General features: G+C 50.4%; 1 long non-coding RNA gene across 1 annotated transcript in view; it reads right to left on the reverse strand.

Annotated features, from left to right (window-relative positions):
- Positions 1-9095: 9095 nt before the first annotated feature.
- Positions 9096-15784, reverse strand: part of LOC308186468 — a 105548-nt gene continuing 98859 nt past the window's right edge. The window contains exon 3 of the long non-coding RNA XR_013944069.1: positions 9096-11174. This is a non-coding gene — a long non-coding RNA (uncharacterized lncRNA). The remainder of the gene's footprint in view (positions 11175-15784) is intronic.

A 15784-nucleotide genomic window follows, 5' to 3' on the forward strand; every position in this document is an offset into this window, starting at 1 on the left:
ACAGACCATTTCATACGAAGTGACACTGGCCATAATCCTGCTATCAATAATCATACTAAGCGGAAGCTACACACTCAGCTCCTTTGCCGTCGCACAGGAGCCTCTATACTTCATTTTCTCCTCATGACCCCTAGCAATAATATGATACGTATCCACCCTAGCAGAGACAAACCGAGCTCCTTTTGACCTCACAGAGGGTGAATCTGAGCTAGTCTCAGGGTTTAACGTTGAATACGCCGCAGGACCCTTCGCCTTATTCTTCCTAGCTGAATATGCGAACATTATGCTAATAAATACACTTACAGCCATCATATTCCTAAACCCAAGCGCCCTAGGGCCACCCACAGAACTATTCCCCGTCATCCTAGCCACAAAAGTCCTCCTACTATCTTCTGGTTTCTTATGGGTCCGAGCTTCATACCCACAATTCCGATATGACCAACTAATGCACCTACTATGAAAAAACTTCCTACCCCTCACACTAGCTCTGTGCCTCTGACACATCAGCATACCTATCTGCTATGCAGGCCTACCTCCTTACATAAGGAAATGTGCCTGAACTACAAAGGGTCACTATGATAAAGTGAACATAGAGGTATAACAGCCCTCTCATTTCCTGTTGACCTTAGAAAAGTAGGAATTGAACCCACACAAGAGAAATCAAAATTCTCCATACTTCCCTTATATTATTTTCTAGTAGAGTCAGCTAATCAAGCTATCGGGCCCATACCCCGAAAATGATGGTTTAACCCCCTCCTCTACTAATGAACCCTTACGCGACCCCAATCATAACCTTCAGCCTCATCTTGGGCACCACAATCACAATTTCCAGCAACCACTGAGTTCTGGCCTGGACAGGACTGGAGATCAACACACTAGCCATCATTCCCCTAATTGCCAAATCCCACCACCCACGAGCAGTAGAAGCCGCAACGAAATACTTCCTAACCCAAGCAGCTGCTTCCGCCCTGGTCCTATTCTCTAGCATAACCAATGCCTGAGTCACCGGCCAATGAGACATCACACAAATAAACCACCCAACCTCCTGTCTACTACTGACAGCAGCAATCGCTATTAAACTGGGCCTAGTGCCATTTCACTTCTGATTCCCAGAAGTACTACAAGGATCGCCACTAATAACAGCCCTGCTACTCTCGACCCTCATAAAATTCCCCCCACTAACCCTGCTCCTACTAACATCCAAATCCCTCGACCCAGCTCTACTCACCGCCATGGCCCTAGCCTCAACAGCACTAGGAGGCTGAATAGGACTGAACCAAACACAAACACGCAAAATCCTAGCCTTCTCGTCCATCTCCCACTTAGGCTGAATCGCCATCATCCTAGTTTACAGCCCCAAATTGGCCTTACTTACCTTCTACCTATACACAATCATAACATCAGCCGTATTCCTAGCCCTTAACAAAATCAAAGCCCTTAACCTATCCATGATCACAACCTCATGAACAAAAACCCCAGTGCTAAACGCCACCCTAATACTAGTACTTTTATCCCTAGCAGGCCTCCCCCCATTAACAGGCTTTATACCAAAGTGACTTATCATCCAAGAACTAACTAAACAGGAAATAACACCAGCAGCCATGGCAATTGCCATGCTATCACTGCTCAGCCTCTTCTTCTACCTACGCCTCGCATACCACTCAACAATTACCCTTCCCCCCAACTCCTCTAACCACATAAAACAATGATACACTAGCAAAGCCCCAAGCACACCTACTGCGGTCCTTGCCTCACTATCAATCCTCTTACTTCCCCTGTCCCCAATAATACATGCCATTGTCTAGAAACTTAGGATAACACCCCAAACCGAAGGCCTTCAAAGCCTTAAATAAGAGTTAAACCCTCTTAGTTTCTGCACATTAAGACTTACAGAATATTAACCTGTATCTTCTGAATGCAAGTCAGACGCTTTAATTAAGCTAAAGCCTCCCTAGACAGATGGGCTTCGATCCCACAAAACTCTAGTTAACAGCTAAATGCCTAAACCAATTGGCTTCTGCCTACAAAGACCCTGACGCACCCTAGTGCGCATCGATGAGCTTGCAACTCAACATGAATTTCACTACAGAGCCGATAAGAAGAGGAATTAAACCTCTGTAAAAAGGACTACAGCCTAACGCTTCAACACTCAGCCATCTTACCCGTCACCTTCATCAACCGATGACTATTTTCCACTAACCATAAGGATATTGGCACCCTGTACCTCATCTTCGGGGCATGAGCAGGAATAGTCGGCACCGCACTCAGCCTATTAATCCGCGCAGAACTAGGACAACCAGGAACTCTCCTAGGCGACGACCAAATTTACAACGTAATCGTTACCGCTCACGCCTTTGTAATAATCTTCTTTATAGTCATACCCATCATGATCGGAGGATTCGGCAACTGATTAGTCCCCCTCATAATCGGTGCCCCCGACATAGCATTCCCGCGAATAAACAACATAAGCTTTTGACTCCTCCCCCCATCATTCCTCCTCCTACTAGCCTCATCCACTGTAGAAGCTGGCGCCGGCACAGGCTGAACTGTCTACCCTCCCCTAGCAGGTAACCTTGCCCACGCCGGAGCTTCAGTAGACCTGGCTATCTTCTCACTCCACTTAGCCGGTATCTCCTCCATCCTTGGGGCCATCAACTTTATCACCACAGCCATCAACATAAAACCCCCCGCACTCTCACAATACCAAACCCCACTATTTGTCTGATCCGTACTAATTACCGCCATCCTACTCCTTCTATCACTCCCCGTACTCGCCGCCGGTATTACAATATTACTAACTGATCGAAACCTAAACACCACATTCTTCGACCCCGCTGGAGGAGGAGACCCAATCCTGTACCAACACCTATTCTGATTCTTCGGACACCCAGAAGTCTATATTCTGATCCTACCGGGGTTCGGAATCATCTCACACGTAGTCACGTACTACTCAGGCAAAAAGGAGCCCTTTGGCTACATGGGAATAGTCTGAGCCATACTATCCATCGGCTTCCTAGGATTCATCGTCTGAGCTCACCACATGTTTACAGTAGGAATAGACGTTGATACCCGAGCCTACTTTACATCAGCCACTATAATCATTGCCATCCCTACCGGAATCAAAGTATTTAGCTGACTAGCCACCCTGCACGGAGGAACAATCAAATGAGACCCCCCCAATACTATGAGCTCTAGGATTTATCTTCCTATTTACCATCGGAGGATTAACAGGAATCGTTCTTGCAAACTCTTCCCTAGACATCGCCCTGCACGACACGTACTACGTAGTTGCCCACTTCCACTACGTCCTATCCATAGGCGCCGTCTTTGCCATTCTAGCAGGATTTACTCACTGATTCCCACTACTCACTGGGTTTACCCTACACCAAACATGAGCAAAAGCCCACTTCGGGGTAATATTTACAGGAGTAAACCTAACGTTCTTCCCCCAGCACTTCCTAGGCCTAGCAGGAAGACCCCGACGATACTCGGACTATCCCGACGCCTACACACTATGAAACACCATTTCCTCCATCGGCTCCCTAATCTCAATAGTAGCCGTAATCATACTAATATTCATCATCTGAGAAGCCTTTTCGGCCAAACGAAAAGTCCTACAACCAGAACTAACTACCACAAACGTTGAATGAATCCACGGCTGCCCTCCCCCATACCATACTTTCGAGGAACCGGCCTTCGTCCAAGTACAAGAAAGGAAGGAATCGAACCCTCACATGCTGGTTTCAAGCCAACTGCATTAACCGCTCATGCTTCTTTCTTATGAGACGTTAGTAAACCAATTACATAGCCTTGTCAAGACTAAATCACAGGTAAAAATCCTGTACATCTCATGTGGCCAACCACTCCCAACTAGGATTCCAAGACGCCTCATCACCCATCATAGAAGAACTCGTTGAATTCCACGACCACGCCCTAATCGTTGCCCTAGCTATCTGCAGCCTAGTTCTCTACCTTTTAGCCCACATACTAACAGAAAAACTCTCGTCCAATGCTGTAGACGCCCAAGAAGTAGAGCTGATCTGGACAATCCTACCTGCTATCGTCCTGGTACTCCTCGCCCTCCCATCCCTACAAATCCTCTACATAATGGACAAAATCGATGAACCAGACCTCACCCTAAAAGCCATCGGCCACCAATGATACTGAAGCTACGAATACACAGACTTCAAAGACCTATCATTCGACTCCTACATAGTGCCCACCCCAGACTTACCCAACGGCCACTTCCGACTGCTAGAAGTTGACCACCGCGTAGTTATCCCAATAGAATCCCCCATCCGCGTGATCATTACTGCAGGAGACGTACTCCACTCCTGAGCAGTCCCAACGCTCGGAGTTAAAACAGACGCAATCCCAGGCCGACTAAACCAAACTTCATTCATTACCACCCGGCCTGGGATTTTTTACGGACAATGCTCAGAAATTTGCGGGGCTAATCACAGCTACATACCCATTGTAGTAGAATCAACCCCACTCCCACATTTCGAGGCCTGATCGTCCCTTCTATCATCATCCTAATCATTAAGAAGCTATGCAACAGCACTAGCCTTTTAAGCTAGCCAAAGAGGGACTTCCCCCTCCTTAATGATATGCCACAGCTTAACCCCGCACCATGATTTTCAATCATAATTATAACCTGATTAACCCTAGCACTCCTCATCCAACCAAAACTACTAGCCTTCACCACAACCAACCCCCCATCAAATAAGACCTCCCTCACTACCAAACCCACACCATGATCCTGACCATGAACCTAAGCTTCTTTGACCAATTTTCCAGCCCCAATCTATTCGGCATCCCCTTAATCCTACTATCCCTACTCTTCCCAGCCCTACTATTCCCGTCCCCAAACAACCGATGAATCAACAACCGCCTTTCTACTATCCAAACATGACTCCTTCACCTAATCACAAAACAACTAATAGTCCCACTCAACAAAAATGGCCACAAATGAGCCATAATATTTACATCCCTAATAATCATACTTCTTACAATCAACCTTCTAGGCCTCCTTCCATATACATTCACCCCAACCACCCAACTATCTATGAACATAGCCCTAGCCTTCCCACTATGGCTCGCCACACTACTAACAGGCCTACGAAACCAACCATCAGCCTCTTTAGCCCACCTATTACCCGAAGGTACCCCTACACCCCTAATCCCCGCACTAATCCTGATCGAAACAACCAGCCTACTAATCCGCCCCCTAGCCCTCGGAGTCCGCCTTACAGCCAACCTTACAGCAGGACACTTACTCATCCAACTCATCTCTACAGCCTCCATTGCATTAATACCCACCCTTCCTGCAGTATCCATCCTAACAATAATCATCCTACTACTCCTAACCATCCTAGAAGTAGCAGTAGCCATAATCCAGGCCTACGTCTTCGTGCTCCTTCTAAGCCTATACTTACAAGAAAACATCTAATGGCACACCAAGCACACTCATACCACATAGTTGACCCAAGCCCTTGACCAATCTTCGGGGCAGCCGCCGCCCTACTCACAACCTCAGGATTAATCATGTGATTCCACTACAACTCATCCATACTACTAACCCTAGGCCTCATCTCAATACTCCTAGTAATACTCCAATGATGACGAGACATTGTACGAGAAAGCACCTTCCAAGGCCATCACACTCCCACAGTCCAAAAAGGCCTACGATACGGCATAATCCTTTTCATCACATCCGAAGCATTCTTCTTCTTAGGGTTCTTCTGAGCGTTCTTCCACTCGAGCCTGGCCCCAACCCCAGAACTAGGAGGCCAATGACCCCCAACAGGAATTAAACCACTCAACCCGATAGAAGTCCCCCTACTAAACACAGCCATCCTACTAGCCTCAGGCGTTACCGTAACGTGAGCCCATCACAGCATCACAGAAGGAAACCGAAAACACGCCATCCACGCCCTAACCCTAACGATCCTCCTGGGATTCTACTTCACAGCCCTACAAGCAATAGAATACCACGAAGCCCCATTCTCAATCGCCGATAGCGTCTACGGATCTACCTTCTTCGTTGCCACTGGATTCCACGGACTCCACGTAATCATCGGATCCTCCTTCCTGACCGTCTGCCTCTTCCGACTGATCAAGTTCCACTTTACATCAGACCACCACTTCGGATTTGAGGCAGCAGCCTGATACTGACACTTCGTAGACGTCATCTGACTATTCCTCTACATAACCATCTACTGATGAGGATCTTGCTCTTCTAGTATATTAATTACAATTGACTTCCAATCTCTAGAATCTGGTATAAACCCAGAGGAGAGCAATGAACGCACTCATGTTCATATTCGCCCTATCATCAATCCTAAGCGCCGCCCTAACCGCATTAAACTTCTGACTCGCCCAAATAAACCCCGACTCAGAGAAACCCTCACCGTACGAATGTGGATTCGACCCACTTGGATCTGCTCGATTACCATTCTCAGTCCGATTCTTCCTCAGTAGCCATCCTGTTCGTCCTATTCGACCTAGAAATCGCCCTCCTACTCCCCCTGCCATGAGCCGTCCAACTCCAATCCCCCCTAATGACCCGCACCTGAACTGTAGCGATCCTCCTTCTCCTAACACTCGGACTGGCCTACGAGTGAATTCAAGGGGGCCTAGAATGAGCAGAATAACAGAAAGTTAGTCTAACCAAAAAGATAGCTGGTTTCGACCCAGCAGATTACAGCCAACCCTGTAACTTTCTTATGTCGCCCCTACATTTAAGCTTCTACTCAGCCTTCATTTTCAGCGGACTAGGACTAGCCTTCCACCGAACCCACCTAGTATCCGCCCTACTATGCCTTGAAAGCATAATATTATCGATATTCGTAGGCCTATCAATATGATCCATCGAAAACCAAGTCTCCTCATTCACCATGGTACCAATTCTCATGCTAACCTTCTCAGCGTGTGAGGCGGGCACAGGCCTGGCCATCCTAGTAGCCTCCACCCGCACACATGGCTCCGACCATCTACACAACCTAAACCTCCTGCAATGCTAAAAATCATCCTACCCACAATCATACTTCTTCCAACAGCCCTGCTGTCTCCACCAAAATTTCTATGGACTAACACCACCTTATACAGCCTCCTAATCGCTGCCCTAAGCCTACAGTGATTAATCCCAACCTACTACCCCTACAAATTTTTATCCAACTGAACAGGAATTGACCAAATCTCATCCCCCCTCCTAGTACTATCCTGCTGACTACTCCCACTCATAATCATAGCAAGCCAAAACCACCTGCAACAAGAACCCCTACAACGCAAACGAATCTTTATCTCAACCTTAGTCGCAGTCCAGCCATTCATCCTACTAGCCTTTTCCACCACAGAACTAGCACTATTTTACATCTCATTTGAAGCAACCCTCATTCCCACCCTAATCTTAATCACCCGATGGGGGAACCAACCAGAACGCCTAAGCGCTGGCATCTACCTGCTATTCTACACGCCAGTAAGCTCTCTACCCCTGCTAATCACAATCATACACCTATACGTGAAAATTGGCACCCTGCACCTGCCAACCCTACAACTAACCCACCCAACCCTATCCACCTCATGGACAGGAATACTATCAGGTCTAGCACTGCTCATAGCATTCATAGTAAAAGCCCCACTATACGGCCTACACCTCTGACTGCCAAAAGCCCACGTAGAAGCACCCATCGCAGGCTCAATACTCCTCGCCGCCCTACTACTAAAGCTAGGAGGATACGGAATTATACGAGTCACTCTATTTATGGGCCCACTGTCCAACCTCCTGCACTACCCCTTCCTAACCCTGGCCCTATGAGGCGCCCTAATGACTAGCTCAATCTGCCTACGACAGACAGACCTAAAATCACTAATCGCTTATTCATCCGTTAGCCACATAGGCCTAGTTATCGCCGCAGGAATAATCCAAACCCACTGATCATTCTCAGGGGCAATGATCCTAATAATTTCCCATGGACTAACTTCCTCCATACTATTCTGCCTAGCCAACACAAACTATGAACGTACGCACAGCCGAATTCTACTACTCACACGAGGCCTACAACCTCTCCTACCACTCATAGCTACCTGATGATTGCTGGCCAATCTAACAAACATAGCCTTACCCCCAACAACAAACCTCATAGCAGAGCTAACCATTATAATCACCTTATTCAACTGATCTGCCTTCACGATCATCCTAACAGGAATCGCAACCCTACTAACCGCCTCCTACACCTTATTCATACTACTAATGACCCAACGAGGCTCATTCCCCTCCCACATCACATCTATGCAAAACTCAACCACGCGAGAACACCTGCTCATAACACTCCACATTATCCCAATATTCCTCCTAATCCTCAAACCCGAACTGATCTCCGGAATCCCCTCATGCAAGTATAGTTTAAACCAAACATTAGACTGTGATTCTAAGAATAGAAGTTCAAACCTTCTTACCTGCCGAGGGGAGGGTTTAACCAACAAGAGCTGCTAACTCTTACATCTGAGCCTAAAACCTCAGCCCCCTTACTTTTAAAGGATAACAGCAATCCACTGGTCTTAGGAACCACCCATCTTGGTGCAAATCCAAGTAAAAGTAGTGAACCCCACACTACTAATCAACTCCCTCACACTACTCACGCTGACAATCCTCCTAACCCCAATCATCCTTCCATTTCTATTTAAAAACTTTAAAAACACCCCACAAGCCACCACCCGCGCTGTTAAAACCGCATTCCTAATTAGCCTAGCCCCTACAAACGCATTCATCTACTCGGGAGTAGAATCTGTCACCTGCCACTGGGAGTGAAAATTCATTATAAACTTTAAAATCCCCCTGAGCCTAAAAATAGACCAATACTCAATAACATTTCTTCCAATCGCCCTATTTGTAACATGATCAATCCTACAATTCGCCATATGATACATGGCCTCAGAGCCATACGTAACAAAATTTTTCACCTACCTACTGACATTCCTAGTCGCCATACTCCTCCTAACAACCGCAAACAACATATTCCTCCTATTCGTAGGCTGGGAAGGAGTACGAATCATGTCCTTCCTTCTCATCGGCTGATGACAAGGCCGAGCAGATGCCAACACCGCCGCCCTACAAGCCGTAATCTACAACCGAATCGGAGACATCGGACTGATCCTGAGCATAGCATGACTAGCTTCAACATTCAACACCTGAGAGATCCAACAAGCCGTACACCCCCACCAAACCCCAATCCTCCCCCTCATAGGATTAATCCTCGCAGCCGCAGGAAAATCCGCCCAATTTGGACTCCACCCATGACTGCCCGCAGCAATAGAAGGCCCCACCCCAGTATCAGCCCTACTGCACTCCAGTACCATAGTAGTAGCCGGAATCTTCCTGCTCATCCGCATGCACCCCCTGCTAGCCACCAACCAGACAGCCCTAACTGCCTGCCTATGCCTAGGTGCTCTATCAACCCTATTCGCTGCCACATGCGCCCTAACCCAAAATGACATCAAAAAAATCATTGCTTTCTCAACATCCAGCCAACTAGGACTAATAATAGTCACTATCGGACTAAACCTCCCACAACTAGCCTTCCTACACATCTCAACCCATGCCTTCTTTAAAGCCATACTATTCCTATGCTCAGGGTCTATCATCCACAACCTAAACGGAGAACAAGATATCCGAAAGATAGGAGGCCTACAGAAAATACTCCCAGTCACTACTTCCTGCCTAACCATCGGAAACCTGGCGCTGATAGGAACCCCATTCCTAGCCGGATTCTACTCAAAAGACCTCATCATCGAAAGCTTAAACACATCATACCTAAATACTTGAGCCCTACTCCTAACCCTTATAGCCACAGCATTCACCGCAACCTACAGCATCCGCATAACCATCCTAGTCCAAGCTGGACAAACCCGAATCCCCCCAATAGTATCAATAAACGAAAACAACCCACTAATCACCGCCCCCCTAACCCGACTCGCCCTAGGCAGCATTACAGCAGGAATAATCATTACCTCTTTCATCACACCAACCAAAACCCCCCCAATAACCATACCCCTTATCACCAAAACCGCTGCCATCCTCATAACAATCCTAGGAATCATCCTAGCCCTAGAACTATCGAACATAACACACACCCTCACTCACCCCAAACCAAACCCCCTCATAAACTTCTCCTCTGCATTAGGGTACTTCAACCCCCTAGTACACCGATTCTTCTCCAAAAACCTACTAGAAAAGGGACAAAACATTGCCCTACACTTGATCGACCTCTCCTGACTCAAAAAAATAGGGCCAGAGGGCCTTGCTGAACTACAAGTAGCCGCAAGCAAAGCCGCAACCTCAATACACACAGGGCTAATTAAGGCCTACCTAGGATCCTTCGCCCTCTCCATCCTGGTAATAATCCTAATAACACACAGACTCACTAATGGCCCCTAACATCCGCAAATCCCATCCCCTACTAAAAATAATCAACAACTCCCTAATCGACCTACCCGCCCCCTCCAACATCTCTGCCTGATGAAACTTCGGCTCCCTTCTAGCCATCTGCTTAGCCACACAAATCCTAACAGGCCTGCTACTAGCCATACACTACACCGCAGACACTTCACTCGCCTTCTCCTCAGTAGCTCACACATGCCGAGACGTCCAGTACGGATGGCTCATCCGCAACCTCCACGCCAACGGTGCTTCGCTCTTCTTTATCTGCATCTACTTACACATCGGACGAGGCCTCTACTACGGCTCCTACCTATACAAAGAAACCTGAAACACAGGAGTAATCCTCCTACTCACCCTAATAGCAACTGCCTTCGTAGGGTATGTCCTACCATGAGGACAAATGTCATTCTGAGGGGCCACCGTAATCACCAACCTATTCTCAGCCATCCCGTACATTGGGCAAACTCTAGTAGAATGAGCCTGAGGAGGATTCTCAGTAGACAATCCAACCTTAACCCGATTCTTCGCCATCCACTTCCTACTGCCCTTCCTAATTGCAGGAATCACCCTAGTCCACCTAACCTTCCTACACGAATCAGGCTCAAATAACCCACTAGGAATCGTATCAGACTGCGACAAAATCCCATTCCACCCATACTTCTCCATTAAAGACAGCTTAGGGCTTACCCTAATAATCACCCCTCTAATAGCACTAGCCCTATTTTCACCGAACCTCCTGGTTCTTGGAATCCTAGTTGGGAGTGGTTGGCCACATGAGATGTACAGGATTTTTACCTGTGATTTAGTCTTGACAAGGCTATGTAATTGGTTTACTAACGTCTCATAAGAAAGAAGCATGAGCGGTTAATGCAGTTGGCTTGAAACCCATCCCCAGTGGTGCAAGTGCACTCTCTGAACTCACTGAAGTGCATTCCCAGTGGTGCCAGTGCACTCTCTGCACTCACTGCACTGCATCCCCAGTGGTGCCAGTGCAATCTCTGGACTCACTGCAGAGCATCCCCAGTGGTGCCAGTGCACTCTGTGGACTCACTGTAGTGCATCCCCACTGGTGCCAGTGCACTCTCTGGACTCACTGCACTGCATCCCCAGTGGTGTCAGTGCAATCTCTGGACTCACTGCAGTGCATCCCCAGTGGTGCCAGTGCACTCTCTGGACTCACTGCACTGCAGACCCAGTGGTGCCAGTGCACTCTCTGGACTCACTGCAGTGCATCCCCAGTGGTGCCAGTGCACTCTCTGGACTCACTGCAGTGCATCCCCAGTGGTGCCAGTGCACTCTCTGGACTCACTGCACTGCATCCCCAGTGGTGCCAGTGCACTCTCTGGACTCACTGCAGTGCATACCCAGTGGTGCCAGTGCACTCTCTGCACTCACTGCACTGCATGTCCAGTGGTGCCAGTGCGCTCTCTGGAGTCAAAGCACTGCATCCCCAGTGGTGCCAGTGCAATCTCTGGACTCACTGCACTGCATCCCCAGTGGTGCCAGTGCACTCTCTGGACTCACTGAAGTGCATCCCCATTGGTGCCATTGCACTCTCTGCACTCACTGCACTGCATCCCCAGTGGTGCCAGTGCACTCACTGGACTGACTACACTGCATCCCCAGTGGTGCCAGTGCGCTCTCCGGAGTCACAGCACTGCATCCCCAGTGGTGCCAGTGCACTCACTGGACACACTGTACTGCATCACAGGTGGTGCCAGTGCACTCTCTGCACTCACTGCACAGCATCCCCAGTGGTGCCAGTGCATTCACTGGACTCACTGGACTGCATCACCAGTGGTGCCAGTGCACTCTCTGGACTCACTGCAGTGCATCCCCAGTGGTGCCAGTGCACTCTCTGGACTCACTGCACTGCATCCCCAGTGGTGCCAGTGCAGTCTCTGGACTCACTGCACTGCATCCCCAGTGATGCCAGAGCACTCTCTGGACTCACTGCACTGCATCCCCAGTGGTGCCAGTGCACTCTCTGGACTCACTGCACCGCATCCCCAGTGGTGTCAGTGCACTCTCTGGACTCAGTGCACTACATCCCCAGTGGTGCCAGTGCACTCTCTGGACTCACTGCAGTGCATCCCCAGTGGTGCCAGTGCACTCTCTGGACTCACTGCACTGCATCCCCAGTGGTGCCAGTGCAATCTCTGGACTCACTGTAGTGCATCCCCAGTGGTGCCAGTGCACTCTCTGGACTCACTGCAGTGCATCCCCAGTGGTGCCAGTGCACTCTCTGGACTCACTGCAGTGCATCCCCAGTGGTGCCAGTGCACTCTCTGGACTCACTGCAGTGCATCCCCAGTGGCGCCAGTGCACTCTCTGGACTCACTGCACTGCATCCCCAGTGGTGCCAGTGCACTCTCTGCACTCACTGCACTGCATTCCCAGTGGTGCCAGTGAAGTCTCTGGACTCACTGCACTGCATCCCCAGTGGTGCCAGTGCACTCTCTGGACTCACTGCACTGCATCCCCACTGCTGCCAGTGCACTCTCTGGACTCACTGCACTGCATCCCCAGTGGTGCCAGTGCACTCTCTGGACTCACTGCACTGCATCCCCAGTGGTGCCAGTGCACTCTCTCGAGTCACTGCACTACATCCCCAGTAGTGCCAGTGCACTTCACTGGACTCACTGTACTGCATCATCGGTGGTGCCAGTGCACTCTCTGGACTCACTGCACTGCATCCCCAGTGGTGCCAGTGTACTCTCTGGACTCACTGCACTGCAGGCCCAGTGGTACCAGTGCACTCACTGGACTCACTGTACTGCATCACCAGTGGTGCCAGTGCACTCTCTGGACTCACTGCACTGCATCCCCAGTGGTTCCAGTGCATTCACTGGACTCACTGTACTGCATCTCCAGTGGTGCCAGTGCACTCTCTGGACTCACTGCACTGCATCCCCAGTGGTGCCAGTGAGCTCTCTGGACTCACTGCACTGCATCTCCAGTGGTGACAGTGTACTCACAGGATTCACTGCACTGCATCCCCAGTGGTGCTAGTGCAGTCTCTGGACTCACTGCGATGCATCCCCAGTGGTGCCAGTGCACTCTCTGGACTCACTGAAGTGCATTCTCAGTGGTGCCAGTGCACTCTCTGGGCTCACTGAAGTGCATCCCCAGTGGTGCCAGTACACTCTCTGGACTCACTGTAGTGCATCCCCAGTGGTGCCAGTGCACTCTCTGGACTCACTGCACTGCATCCCCAGTGGTGCCAGTGAAGTCTTTGGACTCACTGCACTGCATCCCCAGTGGTGCCAGTGCACTCTGTGGAGTCACTGAAGTGCATCCCCAGTGGTGCCAGTGCACTCTCTGGACTCACTGCACTGCATGTCCAGTGGTGCCAGTGCACTCTCTGGACTCACTGTACTGCATCCCCACTGGTGCCAGTGCACTATGTGGACTCACTGTACTGCATCCCCAGTGGTGACAGTGCACTCTCTGGACTAACTGCAGTGCATCCCCAGTGGTGCCAGTGCACCCCCTGCACTCACTGCACTGCATCCCCAGTGGTGCCAGTGCACTCTCTGGACTCACTGTACTGCATCACCACTGGTGCCAGTGCACTCTCTGGACTCACTGCAGTGCATCCCCAGTGGTGCCAGTGCACTCTCTGGACTCACTGCAGTGCATCCCCAGTGGCGCCAGTGCACTCTCTGGACTCACTGCACTGCATCCCCTATGGTGCCAGTGCACTCTCTGCACTCACTGCACTGCATTCCCAGTGGTGCCAGTGAAGTCTCTGGACTCACTGCACTGCATCCCCAGTAGTGCCAGTGCACTCTCTGTTCTCACTGCACTGCATCCCCAGTGGTGCCAGTGCACTCTCTGGACTCACTGCACTGCATCCCCAGTGGTGCCAGTGCACTCTCTGGACTCACTGCACTGCATCCCCAGTGGTGCCAGTGCACTCTCTCGAGTCACTGCACTACATCCCCAGTAGTGCCAGTGCACTTCACTGGACTCACTGTACTGCATCATCGGTGGTGCCAGTGCACTCTCTGGACTCACTGCACTGCATCCCCAGTGGTGCCAGTGTACTCTCTGGACTCACTGCACTGCAGGCCCAGTGGTACCAGTGCACTCACTGGACTCACTGTACTGCATCACCAGTGGTGCCAGTGCACTCTCTGGACTCACTGCACTGCATCCCCAGTGGTTCCAGTGCATTCACTGGACTCACTGTACTGCATCTCCAGTGGTGCCAGTGCACTCTCTGGAGTCACTGCACTGCATCCCCAGTGGTGCCAGTGAGCTCTCTGGACTCACTGCACTGCATCCCCAGTGGTGCCAGTGTACTCACAGGATTCACTGCACTGCATCCCCAGTGGTGCTAGTGCAGTCTCTGGACTCACTGCAGTGCATCCCCAGTGTTGCCAGTGCACTCTCTGGACTCACTGAAGTGCATTCTCAGTGGTGCCAGTGCACTCTCTGGGCTCACTGAAGTGCATCCCCAGTGGTGCCAGTACACTCACTGGACTCACTGCACTGCATCCCCAGTGGTGCCAGTGCACTCTCTGGACTCACTGTAGTGCATCCCCAGTGGTGCCAGTGCACTCTCTGGACTCACTGCAGTGCATTCCCTCTGGTGCCAGTGCATTCTCTGGACTCACTGCAGTGCATCACCAGTGGTGCTAGTGCACTCTCTGGACTCACTGAGGTGCATCCCCAGTGGTGCCAGTGCACTCTCTGGACTCACTGAAGTGCATCCCCAGTGGTGCCAGTGCACTCTCTGGACTCACTGTACTGCATCCCCAGTGGTGCCAGTGCACTCTCTGGACTCACTGAACTGCATCGCCAGTGGTGCCAGTGCACTCTCTGGACTCACTGCACTGCATCCCCAGTGCTGCCAGTGCACTCTCTGGACTCACTGCACTGCATCCCTAGTGGTGCCACTGCACTCTCTGGACTCACTGCACTGCTTCCCCAGTGGTGCCAGTGCACTCTCTGGACTCACTGCACTGCATCCCCCGTGGTGCCAGTGCACTCACTGGACTCACTGCAGTGCATCCCCACTGGTGCCAGTGCACTCTCTGGACTCACTGCACTGCATCCCCAGTGGTGCCAGTGCACTCTCTGGACTCACTGCACTGCATCCCCAGTGGTTCCAGCGCACTCTCTGGACTCACTGCACTGCATCCCCAGTGGTGCTAGTGCACTCTGTGGACTCACTGCACTGCATCCCCAGTGGTGCCAGTGCACTCTCTGGACTCACTGAAGTGCATTCTCAGTGGTGCCAGTGCACTCTCTGGACTCACTGCACTGCATCACCAGTGGTGCCAGTGCACTCTCTGGACTCACTGCAGTGCATCCCCAGTGGAGCCAGTGCACTCT

Source organism: Anser brachyrhynchus (genome assembly GCF_964034855.1).
Source record: "Anser brachyrhynchus genome assembly, contig: SCAFFOLD_49, whole genome shotgun sequence".
NCBI classification, from domain to species: Eukaryota; Metazoa; Chordata; class Aves; order Anseriformes; family Anatidae; genus Anser; species Anser brachyrhynchus.